This window comes from Mytilus trossulus, chromosome 1, assembly GCF_036588685.1.
Source record: "Mytilus trossulus isolate FHL-02 chromosome 1, PNRI_Mtr1.1.1.hap1, whole genome shotgun sequence".
Classification (NCBI taxonomy): domain Eukaryota; kingdom Metazoa; phylum Mollusca; class Bivalvia; order Mytilida; family Mytilidae; genus Mytilus; species Mytilus trossulus.
The window spans coordinates 104,165,810-104,183,497 of record NC_086373.1 but is presented as its reverse complement, the minus strand read 5'-3'; the positions used below and the strand labels follow the sequence as shown (position 1 = coordinate 104,183,497).

The 17,688-nt window shown below is 32.1% G+C and overlaps 1 protein-coding gene across 1 annotated transcript in view; it reads right to left on the bottom strand.

Moving 5' to 3' along the window:
- The window catches only part of LOC134695170 (pyrokinin-1 receptor-like), a 32,410-nt gene extending 15,037 nt beyond the window's left edge, over positions 1-17,373 (bottom strand). The window contains exon 1 of the mRNA XM_063556376.1: positions 16,908-17,373. The gene's annotated coding sequence lies outside the window, so the exon portion shown is untranslated. The remainder of the gene's footprint in view (positions 1-16,907) is intronic.
- Between the last annotated feature and the right edge of the window lie 315 nt (positions 17,374-17,688).

Below are 17,688 nucleotides of genomic sequence, written 5' to 3'. Positions count from 1 at the left end.
TCGTTATATTGCATGTCAATAACGCTTTGTTTATGACATTTAAAAAATGAATGGCTCTTTGTAATTGTTTAAACTGAATTTCATCCTAAAATTGGAATAAAATATCCATTTAATTACAGGAAAAACATGTTGCAGTATAATCACGATAATTTGTATCTTCTTTGATTATAAATAGCATATAGATACAAAGACTAATATATAACTCTTCAAATGCCATCAAGACTATATTGAATACTATTGTCGCGTTTTTTAACACAACAGATGTGACTACCATAACTATCTTCCTGTATTACGAGCATGTGTGTACCCTGATTTTAAAATTACGTATTGCCTTTCATTTCTATATTCAAATCAGTGGTCATCTCGTAATCTTGTTGGTAGCTTGAATATTCAGGTTTGTTTTGTTATTTGTATTGTTTTTACGACAGACAACCTAATTACTACAAGGCAAAGAAGAGTACCTGCGTATACACAAACGCTTCTGTATGTTGTGAATGTCCCACGTCTTAACCATGCGTTGTTCTATGTTGTTGTCTGTGTATTTTTCTAAAGAAGACGAAATATTGTGGTTGTCGTAGTCTGTGCTACAGTATTTTGGTAATATCTGTTATAATCAATTATGTCCCATGGTTTTGTAGCATGTACTATTTTTGTCCTATGTTTGTATTCATTATTTTAGTTGAAAAACTAAATATATTATACGAAGAGTCAAACTTTTAAGCTTGTCTATTGTTTTAAAACCGAATGGTTAGTATTTATAACATAACGGCATTTTGGTTTCCTTATACTAGAACGCACACTAGGTCTATTTGTATTATAATCCATCATCGAATCTCATGTACGGTCAACTGATGTCTCAAATTGCTGACCTGCAATCTCTTTTTTAATGATTATATTACTATGATACAGAGGTCGCAAAAACTACACATGTAGCGTTGTCGAGAAGACATACACAATAGCGCTATAGAGTAGGGTGTTGACTTTCATATCAAGAATTTATTCTCAAACTATTGTTTACAAATGTTTTAGGACGGTGCTTTATATTAAAGCAAAGAAAATAACAGAGAAAACCTGACATATTAAGCGAAGAGTAACATAACTTGGTCAGGAAACACTATTTTAATTGCCATAGAATTTTTACGTGTCTATGCTACTGTATGAATAGCTAATTTTTGATAATTAAAATGCCAAAATTCTTGTTTCTTTCTATGTGGTCAATTATAGAAGCTTTATAAATGGAAAACTCAGCCAGGTAGAAAACAACATTCTCTATGATTAAATTCGTATAAATAATAAGATTGATAACTTATTTTTTTCACTGAACCATCCCACTGATATAATTGCTACGGATATTAATCCATCAAAGTATAAAATATTTTACGGTTAGTGGTATTTATCGCAATAAGAGTTGATTAACAAACAAGGAAGCTATGTTATCAGCTTTGCTGCTTCAATTATTTTATTTTGTTGTTTATTCGCATGTTATAAATAAAGCCTCCTTTAACCATCTGTCAGAAACCTCCAATTATCTCTTCATACAAATTCCACGAGTTGTTTTAATCATTGCTGCATAAGTAATATCTAATTCTGTAATTCATGTAATTAGTCTGATAACGCGAACACGTGCCCACTTGCTGTTTATCAAAAACTGAAACATAAAGTACCGGAGATCAAGTACGCTACTATTGGGAAAATTATATGGCAATAGTGTGCCAGATATAAGTATATTTGACAAGTTGACGTGCTTAAAAATTATAACATAGAGGGGCTCTGTGATTTAAATCGAGTGACAAATCATGTTAATTAATTTAAATTTGACTGCTATGTCGGAAAAGAAAAGTGTGTATGAGACAAATATGATAAGACTGAAGACTGAGAAATATCTAGAATACCAAAGGAACAACATTTCATTGCTGTTTTTCATTTTCACACTTGCTGATTGGTTTCAAACAATGAAGTAAAGGACGGTGCGACCAAGAAACACCTTGGTACTAATCGAAATTCGTCGGTTTAAACCACCATTTATGTCGCTAAAACACCTGATGCAAAAGTTTTGAAATCCTTCCGACATACTCTATGATTCATTACATGACTAAAGACTATACAATCACTCAACTGATAACAAAGCTTAAAACCAAAACTTTTGCAGGGAAACTTAGCATTTATTGAATAACTAATTCGTTGATCGATTTATACTGACACAATTTGATTTGCTTAAAGATAAAAAAAAAAAAAAAGTATAAGAAATTATATTCACAAGAACTGAATATGACTAAATTTTGAAAAAAAAATGATAATAACTCATGAAGCAACAGGATCCATGATACCATCTCATTGAAGCCGATCATTTTTTTTAAAAAGCACGTGTGATACCTGTTTTGTTTTCCTTGCCAACACTGACTCCTGGGCAGCGTTTCAATACTTTCAAAGATGAATAGTCTACCACTAGTAAGATCAAATTGTGTCGATTTTTTCCTTGATTTTGCGTCAAGTCGAATTTTTAAAACCTATCTGCCAAGAAGGAATACCAGGACTAAATTTTGCATATATGCCAGACGCGCGTTTCGTCTACAAAGGACTCATCAGTGATGCTCGAATCTAAAAACACACACAATAGTAAAAACACAACCGTAATAAACTAGACATGCATACAGGTTGGCGCCAATTTTCAACATTAAAATTATTGTGTATCGCAAATTTTATCTAACAAACCATGCAACAGTCACTTTTATATTTTTACTTTGAAAAAAATATGATTTATGACATTCATATGTCTAACTTTTAAGTTCAAATGTCCTTTGAAAGTTCTCAATTTAGTTTTTTATGAAGATTTTGGGAATTTTTTTCAGTGTGTTTGATTTTAACTTCAGCTCATCATAAACTTACCAGTAATTGGAAGTGAAGCAAAAAAAAAAACTACTATAGACAAAGTAAAATCAGTAATAACAATAAATGACATGCAATGTCTAACTCGGTCGGAATATACATGCTTCAATACTATCAATGATAACACGCGAAAATTATACTAGATCACTGGATTCATTCTTCACTCAGAGAAAGTATATTTTCGAAATGATTCCTTTTTAATCAAGGATCTGACTCATTTGAACGTTGTACTCAAAGGCCTATCGATGGTTTCAGCTTGCAAAATACGACACCATCTGATCTGCAAATACTTTGATTTTTATCTATATCTACGTATTGTACTGTATTCTTAATATTTATAATGTTATTACAGACAATTAAAACATTCAAGGCAAACGTTCGTTGGATACCAGAATATCTTAGGATCAAATGATGACTATAATTTGCATCAAAGAGATGTATTTTATAGTGTATCATATTACAAAGAGGAAATATTTAAATGATAAAAGCATGCATCCCTGTTTATTTTTTGTGTTTTAATACTTAAACTGGTGCTGTAAGTCACATTAATACAAGATAACATATAACTTTGATATACGCTTGAACATATCATTTTTTGTTGTCTTATAATTTTTGGAATTTGCGTGCACCATAAAGCGGGAAACATTACGCCATTTGTCGGATTTCCAGTGTTATGAACAAAACAGTCTCTGAAAATATTACCCAATATCTTGAAGATCTAAAACGGTTCCTTTAATGGTAACACTGTGTGTGGGAAAGTTCCAAAACAGTAATAAATAGATTGTTAACATAATATAACAACAAGAATTTGTTTTCTTTCTAGCAATCTGTTTTAGTAACCATTGCTAAAAAAAAGGAGGTATTATTTGGCCCTTTGAATTGAAAAAAACTAGCTTATCAAAGCTATTAAAAGTATGTTAATTTTACTGATAAATGAGCAGGTAATATAATATAGTCACTTTAGTTCATAGAGGTCACTTGTGGTGTCGTATTTTACCTTAAAAAAAGGGTTATAGTGGTATACCGTTGTTTAATAGTCATACATCGATTTGACTGAAACAAATCCAGGTCACAAACCAAAACTGAGGAAAACACATCAGCTCTATAGTGAACAAAACAGTTTAGTCTTCTGCTGTCCACTGTTTTCTCCTTTAGAGCTGATGGGTTTTCCTCAGTTTAACAACAGAAACACTAAACTGTTTTGTTCACACATCGTTGTGCAATTTTTTGCGACTGAGGACAATACACGACAGAAATACAATACACACAAATGCAAGAAATAGCCATGCTACGTATTTCTTTCGAGAAAAAAAAACCAATATAAGCAACAGCTTACCCAAAAATGTAAATATTGCCATCTTTGTTGTTGTATTTATCTTAATTTTAATGACAAAATCTTAAAATGAGGCATTTTTGCTGTTTTGCACTCAGTGTAAAAAGTTTGGAGCCCTTATATAAATGAATATGCAAGATAAAATTAAAAAACATAAATATTTATGCCCGACACTCGGGGGGGGGGGGGGGGGGGGGGGGAGAAAACAACTATGCAGTATCGTACCTTCTTTCTTATACTATTTTTATACCTATAAAAAAAAGTAATTCATGTAAGACATTTGTTTTGATTTAACTTTTGAAAATTGTTTAAAGATGGAACTTCATAGATGGTAAACACAAAACTATAGTAGCCACTAAATTTATCAGAACTATTAATTTGGGTTAGGACACCGGTCCTTTAACTTCGTGTAATTTGCCTACTAAAGCCATATTTATGGATGACTTTTCTCATTAAGTTTTTATTAGAACTGTTAAGGACTTTATTATTTCTCGGGGATTGCTATTCCGTCATGTTAAACTTTTCAGTTTATTTTTTCATTAATATAAATGTACATTGATAATCCATTTGCACAGTTCTACAGCTCATAAAAATACCAATCAAAGGTCTTATACAGTCTTATTATATTGATGTATTATCTTTTTTGCTTACGAAAAGGCTCGTACCCATTAATTTGATTACATTTTAACGTCAAATGTCTTAAGAGTTTTCTATGTTTCCTTTTTCTAACCCGATCGTATTAAACAATCAGTCTACTTGCTGTTTATACAAAACTAAGAGATATTTATGAGTGAGAAGTTTCTCCCAGGTTTTATATTGAATGGTAATTTCGACAGAACGCTTGTCTAAATAGCGTCGGAGGAATGAACTCCATATTGCTGATGTGAGAACTATATTATGTTTTTGTCATGTAAAGGAAGGCCATAGAGGACAAAAGTTGAAAAATTGTTTAAGCATGATACTTTAATAGTTCTATTTTCTCTTGACTCAAAATAGATTCTTACAATATTGAAAATTTACAATAAAGACAAGCTCATATTAATATTGTCCTGCTATATATTGAAATTCGGAGACGATTACATAATTATATAAAAAAGAAGTAGTGATATGATTGTCAATGAAACATCTATCCACAAGAGACCAAGTGACACAGGAATTTACAGCTAGGGGTAACCGTACGCCTTTAATAATGATTCATTTCGGGGACTATGTATTATTGTTTTACTCATTGTTGAAGCCGTACAGTGACCTATAGTTGTTAAAACATGTATTCTAGTTGGTCTCTGGTGAAGGGTTGTCTCTTTATCTTCTTATTTTATATATGCAGAGAGAAAAATGTCACCGACTGTAGTTTTTTTGTCACTGAATTATTTCTGCATATAGTTAAGGTTAAGCTGTCTTATAGTAGGCTCAACGGATTAACGAATTATTATATTGTCTATAAGCTTAAGTATAAGTCCAGTTTGATTATATAGCTTCCCGAGTTTATTCTTGAACATCTTTCACAACCAAACCATTTTTCTCGGAGTATGTATGTTGAAAATAAATCCACTGAAAAGGCGCACTGAATGCTCCTCAATACATTCGTTTAAGTCTTACAACTACAGCAAACTATCTGAAGGACTGCAAATAAACTTTGAACACCGTCCTTATATTTTGGGTTTGCACTATATACTCGAAAGTATATCGGCCAGTTATGACTATGTTCAGCGGTAAGTAAAACCATTAGAAAAAAAGTGCAAGGTCATCACTACAAAATGGCTTATCTTCATCAGAGGAATATACCATTTTTTGATCGCAGATATGAATCATTAAATGGTTTATGCAGTTCATGTTTGTTGAACGATTTTATCAATTTCAGAAAAATAATAGTAACCAGTCTCGACTATACTTAAGATAAACGACAGGAATTACTGCAAAGCAGGATATGGTTATAATAGCCGATACAACTCAAAATGGCGTCTTTGGCGAGTTCTTTTTTTTCACAGTTACAGGTAATGAATGACCTTAAGAAATTTTACAATTTTCCTGGAATGAAAGCAAAATCCAACATATGCAGTATTGAATCTGTGCAAAGAGTATTTCTTTTTTAGAAATGAGATAAGAAATAAAGAAAAACTCACAAGTTAATATTTAACATAACAACAGATTATAATTATAATTCAAATATGATACAAATGCAGGAAAATCAAAAGAAAGCATAGTCTCAATCAATATCCTTTCACAGTCCGGTAAGCAGTTGCATAATGCTGTGCATTTAAATGCTGCTTTCAAGAGTTTACATGCATGACATTGAAACTTCAGCAAGCACAGACCAGAATGGTACCATCAAGTTTTTGCCAACCAAATAAATCTGGTGATGGCATACTTGGATTTGCAACTAAACAATTGCCCCAAATAACACTACCTTGGTAAGCTGCACATTCGTATGTTCAATGAAGAAGTGCATCTCGTGTTGGAGGAATATTGTCAATTGTTCTTGTCTTCTGCGTGAATAATAGTTTTCAAAGGTACCAGGATTATAATTTTGTACGCTACTCATTCACCATATTAGCTGTACTAGACCGATCATACAAAACCACAACATATCGTTCTATTACTTTTAAACACTTTCAAAATTTCCACTTCATTTGAATTCTCAATAACCTGCAGAAATGCTTCTGCCTTGTAAGTCCTCATATACGAACCATGTATCCCAAGCTGATTTCTAACCTTTCCCAGAAAAAGCTGAGACTATGTCACAACTGGTAAATGAATGGAACAGTGGAAAGAATCTCAATTTCAATGGTCCTAGAGCAAGGCACAATCCATGAATTGAAATATATCGAAGGTTCTTTCCAGTGCCAAATCCTATTTACAGCTGTTCAGCCATTTGAATTCCCCTTTTAATTCAGCTGGGAATAAGGACATATCAATTGAAAGTTCTCCTTCAATTAATGGGATATCTGGTTCACTAATCTTAGTACAGCTAGCGCTGGTGGAAGATTTGAATAACTCTCTGGTAAAAGAGACACTCTCTTTGACTGGAATTTCAACATAGGTTCAGATTGGTCAAATGTTTGAACAACGCCTTGAACACCCTCTGAAATATGTTGGAATAAAGATATACCTGTACCATGGTATGAATCTTTTAACAAGATACTGCTTGGATTGTGATAAATGTTGTCTACAGCATATGAAGTAAATACATTTTGTAATAGATTGGTAGGGCAAACAAAACCTTCTTGGACACAACGACGACAAGCATCATTGGCCATGAAAGTGAAAATTTCTAACACTCGGTCGTAGTAGACAGACAGTCCAAGTTTAAAGAAAGTATCTACTAGATCATGTTTTCTTGTCTTACAGTGGATCATGATTTCCAAATATGCACAAACTGGAGGTTCATGATCTTTCATGTGACGGTTGGATAGTTTCTCTGTACAACTATAAATCAGAAGTTGTACTATTGTTAATGTCGACTGAGAATATGAACGATCCTGAATGTTGGGTCCAAACTGAATCATACTGACCAAAGAAAGCAATGACTGGGGTACAGAAGCTTCCTGAAAACCCTTTGGGAAGGTTCCTTTAAATTCTGAATTTGATGCAAAAATATCTTTACGAACAAACCTAGCTGCTTTTGATATGTTTACAAACTCATTCTAAGTCTTCTAAGCAGACTCTCTTCAATGCAGGACCAATGTCATCTTTGAAAGCAAGATTGTTTTCAAGGCCTTGTTTGTAAGCATCTAAGTAAGGGAAATTAGATACAATTCTGTGTTCAGTCGTGTACTATTAAATCGAGATGAAACATCTGCACCTAGACATCTTATTCTTTCCGTATAAAGTTTACATAGATCTGACCACTTGTAAACACTTATGGTCTCATTGCATGACCTTATTTCATTTATATAAGAGACTAGTTCTAAAAATGCAATACCATGGATTTGACTTTCCTTCTTAGATTCGACATTATCATTTTTCATTTCAATTCGAGATGCACGATTATATAAGGAAACTAATCATTTAAAGTGGTACTTTGCTTCCTGTGCAATTAGATCAGCACCACTGAACTTTGCAAGTAACAATGTGTCATTTAATTTTACTGCACATTATCTCACAGGTGTATCTTATTCAAACGTTGAGGACTCACGAAGGGCTTCTTGACCATTTTCATTACAGAAAAAGCACGCAAACGGGTTACTGATGGACTAAACTGAAAGGCTTTGTCTAGTTTTCTTTTAGATGTGGTTGCTTTATTATCTATTCTCCCATGTGAGGTTCGTTTTTCTGCTCTATTCAACTTTGTCATGTACAGTTTTAAGTTGCAAGATTTGTGCCAACATGTCTTTTGGTCAATGAAAGACTGTGCTATTCCAGATCCCTCATCTAAGTTTTCAATGCACACAATAATGCCTTCAGGCATCAATCGTAATTCATGAAACTTCTTAATATTGTCAGCTAAAGATTGATAACCAGCACCAACATTGAGACGTTTAGAGCATCACTGAAGAGACATGTATTGTCGAAATGCGCATCTGGTGCAAGAAAATTAGTACCGTTAATTTTATTTAGAATCAAATAGGCATATAAAAGAGGGACGAAAGATACCAAAGGGACAGTCAAACTCATAAATCTAAAACAAACTGACAACGCCAAGGCTAAAAATGAAAAAGACCAACAGAAAAACAATAGTTTTATAAGTTTTTCATCTATAATTTCTTGACATAGGATGCAATTTGCCCAATCAATATTATTTGATTTAGTCGGTTTGTCATATTCTACACTTGATACCCTGTATATCTTTTCAGTAGCCATGTTGTAAGAACTATGACAATAATTCAAGATTTGATGACCTGAAATCCTGAAAGTTTTGCAAAGCACAAATATTTGTTGATTGTTAATAGCTTTCTAGAAATACACGATATAGTTTATGATAAAAATACTTTTGGCGGCCATTTTGAATTTGTCGGCCATTAAGGAATTATTTTTGATTGTTCAATATTCAGAAAAGATTAATTAGCATCATAACTAGCAATATGCAAAGTTTTGTGCTTTTATTTTTAAATGATCAATTATTCCATTTTTTTGGTAACTCTGCCTCATGACTGTTGGCAGCCATTTTGAATTTGTCGGCCATTATGGAATTATTTTTAATTGTTCCATATACATGAAAGATTAATAAGCACTATTACTAACAATATGCAAAGTGTTGTGCTTTATTTTCAAATGATAAATTATACCATATTTTTGGACTCTGCCTCATGACTGTTGGCGGCCATTTTGAAATTGGCGGCCATTATGGATTTTTTTTTTTATTGTTCCACATTCAGAAAAGATTAATAATCATCATAACTAGTAATATGCAAAGTTTTATGCTTTAATTTTCAAATGGTAAATTATACTATAGTTTTGGACTCTGCTTAATGACTGTTGGCGGCCATTTTGAAATTGGCGGCCATTGAGGATTTTTTTTTATGGCTCCATAATGACTATTAACCTTCCGCAGCATCTGATATAACATCCGGGTGTTATGCTATAAAGCTCTTGCTAATAGCTCCAATATTTCAAGCAAATAAATGCTCTGAAATACGTTAAAAGGATCAGCTGCGTTCAAGGGCATCACACATGTATACATAATGATATAAACAAAATGAAATATGGGGTAAATTCTGAAGAAAGAGAAACTTAAAAAAACACAGGTTAACCAGAAATAGATTTCTAGACGTCACCCTACGACTATAGTTTCAATTTCTGAATGTTATTTTAGGTTTTAATTACCTTTGAAGATTTTACCATGTACAATTATTTAGGGAACATAATAATAAAAAGAGGTTTAACTTAAACACTTTGTTAGTCGATTATTTTTACAATTTCTTAACTAAGTTAATCAAACACCAGTGCACTAAACTGTTTATATAAGAAGTCTCTCTCAACCGTTCAACATTGTTAGAATTTACATTGTTAGATAACAGTGGGAGAAAAACTGTGCAGTACGTGCGGACTTGATTGTACATACAAAACAAGAGGATCTAAGAGATGGCTGATGAAAACTTGAAGATATCATAGCCACATTACTGATATGCAAAACATAATGTAAACGTGTCAATCCTAAATTTATTTAAATATTTCAGAAAGAAAAGAAGGTGTTAAGAGACACTGATACAAAGCCTCTTAATTGTTTCTTATAGCAGAGTGTATCACGTCAGGCATTTTAAAGACAGATAGAGAGTTCCTTTGTTATAATCATCCTATTACCATCTTTCATTGCGGCTATACAATAAGATCTATGTTCCCGCGCAATTACCATTAAAAAAACTCATCAAATAAGATGTGTTATGATTTCCAATGAAACAACTATCCACCAGAGACCAAATGACAAGCTGTAAACAATAAACTTATTAAAGATACTAGGATTATAACTATGTACGCCAGACGTGCTCTTCGTCTTTAAATGATTCATAAGTGATACTCGAATCACAAAAGTTGAAAAGGTTAAATGAGAACGAAGTTGGTGAGCATTTCTGGATCCTCAATTGTCTACAGTTGTTTTTGCTGTCGTATACAACAGATTTTTGTCCGTCGCTACGATTACCATTACAACTCAATTGGTGTTGCAATTGCGTACAGCATATTTATTATGTGTTATCTGTTGCATTTATAGTTCCGATAGCTAGTGTGTTTTATTTTAACACAGAAAACAAAACTACCACAAATATCCCGAAGACTACTTTTATAGAGACTTCTATTTTACACATTCCAATTCGAACATACATTAGATGTGAAATCATACATCGCACACAGTTTAACGGACAAACCTTTCAGAGTATCAAATAAACAAAATTTAATGATAAATTCACTAATCTAAGCTTAGAGTAGAATTTGTTCCTCCAAATATTTTGTAATAAGGGAAGTAAATTGCGTTTTATGAATATCTGTATCAATAACTGATTAGGTCTGTAATGAACTGTGAATAACTGTCAAACAAGCAGGTTTAAATACAACCTCCTCGTCATAACGATAGTCATTCCTCAGTCGCTACAAAAACTTCCAAATTGTTGTGAAATTTGCAGTGCATGTAACAACTATATCTTAGTTATTCCCTATTGATTCATTGAATCGAGGGATTGTGCCTTTTTGTATAGCAATGTAGGAAGGTTGGTAGTTTCCATCAACTATATGAACAAACTATACGAAGTGATATAATATCATGTTTAAGAGGGGACCCACTACTTATGTTTCCAGTGTCGTGTGTAGTTTGACTTCTATATCATGTCAACGGAAAATAACATATATATGTATGTCTCATGCAGTCCATCATGGTTTAAAATTCGTGTGAAACTATTTACTAAAAGCTTGCATTCCTCAATGACAATTACATTAGATACTAGTTCCTAAATTCTTCCAAAAAATTTAAGACCGATTCTTAATAATTTTGGGAAATACTCCTCCCTCTCGTTTTTATAGCATGCACAGACTAAAACAATGTCTTATATGCTTACTCTGTTAAAGCAAGAGAGAGCTGAAATAGTTTTCATTGGACCACGCTTCATTATCAATATCTTTGGATCTACTCTTCAACATTTTTGGCCTTCAGCCTGACTTATGTAAATTTATAACTCACGTTTTGTTTATAAACTATAAGATCATTGCATGAGGCGAATGTCATTGTGATGTTTTAAATATATATCCTCTACTTTGAAAGCATTTATTTGTAGCCTTTGGATGTTGTCTGCTCCATTGGTGGGTTGTTGTCGTAAGACACATACCCGATTTCAATTCCCAATTTTATTTGTAGACATATCTTTCCTGGATATCCTCTTATGTCTTTTAGTGTCAACTAGAATGAAAGTATTTTACTATTGCCTTCAAAGTGGACACTCACAATTATAATTCATCAAATAAAGATATGTCCATAGATAGTCATATGACGATCATAAGACATGTCCTAAGATATATATCTTATGACAGGTCTTAGGAATGCTTCGTAATACCGACCCTGTACATTAACTGTATCAAACAAGGACAAAACACACTTACATGAAGGAATAATAAAAAAGTTATGAAAATGTTATCTGTTGCGATAATAGAAAAATATCCTTATTGTTCGATTTTGTACAAGTTAAAACCATTTTTAAGCAATATTTTGTACAGGTTATAACATGTATGAGGTACTTTTGTACATGTTATAACTTGTATTTTTGCATTATACAAGTTATAACATGTACAATATTTTTGTACATGTTATAACCTGTACAAAATCGCAACTTGTACACGACATATATATATATATATATATAATTAAGATTGGAAAGACGGAAACTATCCAACAGAGTTCAAATATCGAAGATAAATTTCATATATAGGTCATCGTTCAGTCTTTAACAATGAAAAACACCTATACCGTATAGTCAGCTATAAAAGGTCCTGACATGAAAAATGTGAAGCAATTCGAACCAACATAAAACAACAGATAATCTCACCGACAAAGGAGTATCGGTACTCGCATTTACTGAAAACTATTTAAATGTACTTTTTCTATTCACAAACTGAGGATTGATTGAAAATTACATCCCATGAATAAATTTAAAAAAAGAACATGTATAGAACAGAGGATATGCTCCATACTATGCAAGGCACAGAATGGAAGGAAGTGATTATTTTGCCATAACGTAAAGAGGAAGTGTTTTCGTTGTAAATATAAGAGGAAGTTGATCGCGTGGTAAAACATATATATATATAAAAAGATGAAATTATATAAGATTTAAGAGGTTGTTTATTATACAAAGAAAAGATAAGAGGTTAATTAAAAGAAAGAAGACTTACTTCCAGTAGTATTTACAGAGAGGGAGTGCGTACCATGTCATGCCATACCATTGATTGATTGTTGTTTGCATATAACGTCAAATAACATGCTCAATCGATCTCAATACACGAGTTGCTGCTTTGTGACATAGAATTATTTATTTTTTGTAAGAGGAAGATGAAAACGGTTTAAAACAATTTACACACAGAAGATGAGAAGTGCTGTTTGTTCTATTTTTGATAATAAAAATTTTGCAAGACTTTTTTTGTTCAGAAGTTAGTTTTATTTCTTTATGTACAGATCCTCATCAATACGAATGTGCTTTTTTCTGTCATCTTCGGAATGCAGAGCGTTTCTATTGTCATATGCAATAGAAACTAAAAACATCTGTTCATATGCAGATGACGAGAGATGTGTTTTCCTGTTTTATTTAAAGGTGCTTAAGTGTTTTGTATCGTACACTGGGAGCACAGTCCTGTTCATTGTCATGTAAACAAGTGTTTCCTGTTTGACATCTTTCCCTGGGTTTTTTTCTTCAAATTGAGAATTAGGTATAGATAAAATGTGTCTTTTTTAAACTAGAATATTATAGAAGGATTTGTCTTTAAAGATACTAGAAGAATTCAAGAGCGACTGACTCAAATGGAAACTATTAAAATAAGTAAAAAACGTGATCATAAAAATAACAGACAAAACTAAAAACTATCTAGCTTGGACAATACATCACGGAATTCCTAAAAGGCTTTGGAAATATGAAGTTTATGAATATCAATGTCGATGGTTCTACTAATCTTGGTTTAAAACTGACAAGGATAGAAGTGAAATAATACAAACATATCCAAATGACCAAAGAGCACATCACCACTGTTAGGTGGTGCAGCAAGAGACTCAAAAGTACGAGGCGGAGGGATGTATCATTTCTTGCATGATCTTAGTTATGTAAACATATTAAGACTTAAAAGTATAAAAGTCTTCATATTTCAAATATTTGTACTATTGTGAGATCAAACTTTGCAAGTCAAGCTAAGCATTATATATGATCGAGACTGATAGTTGATCATATTATTTTCTTTAGACTTTTGAAATCAAATAGATTTACTACACTCATGTTTGATAATATAAATGAGTTTCGAGGTATCTGTAAAACAGATAAAAGGTTTTCAAAGTAATAACAATTAATGAAACACAATTAATGACATTGATATGCATTTGAAACATATTATTTATAACGTTATTATATAACATTTGTAGAGGAAATTAACGGAAAAGGCTAACATGCTTGACTTCTAACCGAAATAATCAGCAAACTCATTAGAGAATCCCACAAAAGAAAATGTAATTTAAAACATGCGTTCAAAATTTACCATAAAATTGCATGCTAATTAATTTTGCATCATTATCTTATATTCAGTTTCAACCTGTGTGTGAATGTATGTTTTGGCGAAACCTGTTTTTTAAAAGCTCGTGCCTAACAGATGTTGGCAAAACAAGAAGATTTTTTTTTTAATCATTAATGTATCAAACCAATATATTTTGAAAATATAAAACAAATCTTCTGTCTTTCGTAAAACAAAACATTCGTGGACCATTGCTGCCTCAAGTAATTTACTAGTATGTTGTTTATTTTTGTTTTCCTTTATGGAACTTTGTGTTAATAACAGGTGTTTGGTAGTATTTTGAATTATCCCAATATAAAAAAAGAGATGTGGTAAGATTACCAAATATAGAACTCCCCACAAGAGACCAAAAGGAGACAGAAATTAACAACTATAGGTCACCGTACGGCCATCGACAATGAGCAACGCCCAAACCGCATAGTCAGCGATTCTAACGAGAAAACTAACGGCCTAATTAATGAACAAAAAAATAAACGAAAAATAAATATGTAAGACATTAACTAACGACAACCACTGAATTACAGGCTCCTGACTTAGGACAGGTACATACATACAATGTTTTCTGACACAAGTGGTCTCTTGTTCAAGTTTTCATTGAAGTAATCCAAAAGGTCAAATTGTATAGAAATAAATAAATAAGAAAAGGCCGTCAACAAGGAGCAAAAAAACATACCGTTAATCAACATAAAATACCCTATTGAATCAGCTCGCAATTAGTCTGAAAGGATGAGATTAAATTAAATTGATGAAATACGAAATTGCTTAGAAATTTTAAATCCCTACTCCGTCGTGCAAGTTTTAAATAAGACGGGATTCGCCATATTCTCTTTGATTTTTTTTTAAATTCTAAGTTCTGGCATTTCCGGATGATGGTAAATCCATCAAAGCAACAGAATTAATAAAGTTTTATCTTAATCCTTAAGTTGCCAAGAACTAAACTGAATAAGTTTCTGTGTATTTGATTTTAAATAATAGGTATTCAATTGATATAATATGATTTATAAGGTCTTTTGGTAGTGGTGTAAGACTAATTTTGTTATTAAATTTGATTGATTAGACTTTCTGACTGTGATTAATTCTTCCCTTGCAGAGAGTACATTGTTATCATTTGTTGTAGTTCCATAGAAGCCACATAGAACAATACCTTATTCAAAAGACTTTAACAATCTAACCGATTAAAACATGACAATAACTAATTGTTCTCTGAATTATCCTTTGACTTGATATAAATTTAAAAGTGCATTCTGTTTGATAAAGTATGTATGTTTTTAGAGAACATTTGATCAGTTCGTATACATAGTGATAGTAGTCAAACTAATGTCAACACTACGTCGAATTGGCAGGTGCGTTCGACTCCAATCTTAATTGACTAGGATTGTTACTTTTGAATTCCCACCGACGGCACTCTGATCTGTTATATTCATGAGATTTGATATGCGGAACACTGTCACAGGACACTCCACCCGTTCATAATTTTCATATGACAGCAAAGGCGATGTTAAAATTTAAGAACTACTTTCTTATGCTTTCGTTGTTCACGGAATTGCAAACATTAGATAAGAGTTACGCATTACAGAATTAAACTATTGTTTTCAACAAAGGACAAGTGTATACCCATTATTGATTTTTGTCTTATTAAGTTATTATGCCTGCACCACTCGGTGACCGATATAGTTGTATTACCAATGTGGTACCATGCCAATAGTCCCCTGATAACCCACAACTTTACGGGCCTGGAGATTGGCAGCAGACGGGAGATATTCGTGTCTTTCCGACTCATTTAGTTTTTCTGTGTGCAGTGTAAACAGTAATTTATAATTGCGCATCTGGTGCAGTAAAATTGGTGCTGTTTATCGTTATTACTATACCACTGAATTTCTACCTTTAATTGTGAAATTGGTCCCCGATGGTATTACTAGCGCTGAACATGAGTTCTTCCGTACAGGGATGAGAATTCGGACATTTCTTATTTAAATTTTCTGTTCTAAAACTAAGAAAATAATTAAAAATTAAAGAATTATCTCCCTTGTACATAGCTCCGATTCATTGCTCGGTATTTACTTTACTTTGGTCCTTTTTTCGTTATATTAAGTCTTCAACTTTTTTGTTAGTGAAGTATTTAGAATATATTGGTCTCTGTCATCAATGGAGATATGCATTAGTTGTCGAAATACGCATCCGGTACAGTAAAACTTATATTTTAACGTTATTAGATCTGATTCCTGTAAATGTGAAAATAATCAATTCCATTATTTTTTATTCTTTTTGTAAAGTAATTCTTGTAATGCTTACTTCCTGAAAAGATTTTTCTAAAGCAATTGTTTTAGATATTTTGATTCATATATTAAAAATTTTGAAAAGGGAAAACGGATGAAATAATTTCCCTAATATTTGGTTATGTTTTAGATATTTTGAATGATATACAAAAACGTGAAAAGAGAATACGGAAGAAACAGTTTCCTTAATATTTGAATAAATTGTATTATAATTTATAAACTCTTACCTGAAAATGAATAAACGCCAATTTTTGCACACCTGAGAAATTATGAGATTTTCTCCGTTATAATCACAGATAACTGGTACAGTGAATCAAGATTGACATGCTAGTTAACTTTGACGTCAAAAACTTCAATTTCTTCTTTACCACCAATAGATCGCCTGATAAACATCACTATATTACCAGCAAGCCTTCTTGCGTAAACTTGATTTATACACGACTTAAAAACAACTAAATTTTCATATCAGCGATAAAGAATTAATTCCACTGGAAATTCGAATATGTTTTTCTATGTTTATGACTAAATATCAAATATGATTTATTGACGTTTAATGAAATATAGGTTCTGAAATCAGTTGATTCATATAAAACTTCATCAATGAAGATTTTGTCTGAGATTTATACAAGTATTGTTGCGATGTTAGATACAGCGCTTATTGAAATCCAATTGTGCGTTGTAACGTATGGCCAACTTGTAGAAGTACTTCTATCATTTCCACTTCTAATGTATGCATCAAGGCATTTAACATCTAAAGAAGGTTGTTACGGAGCATGCTATACAAATTTATTATTTCATACGTCAATTATAAACCTAGGATGGTACTTAACTTTTTTTATTCCTAGATCTAACAATAATAAAGATAACATTTAAAACATAATTTCCCATTATAAAAGCATTTAGCTTTATTGAAACTGTGAAGCTTGTATTAATTATAATTTACATTTACCTTGAAATTAAAACTTCTCTTATCATACCTTAATGAAAGCAAAATACATTTGATCGTTT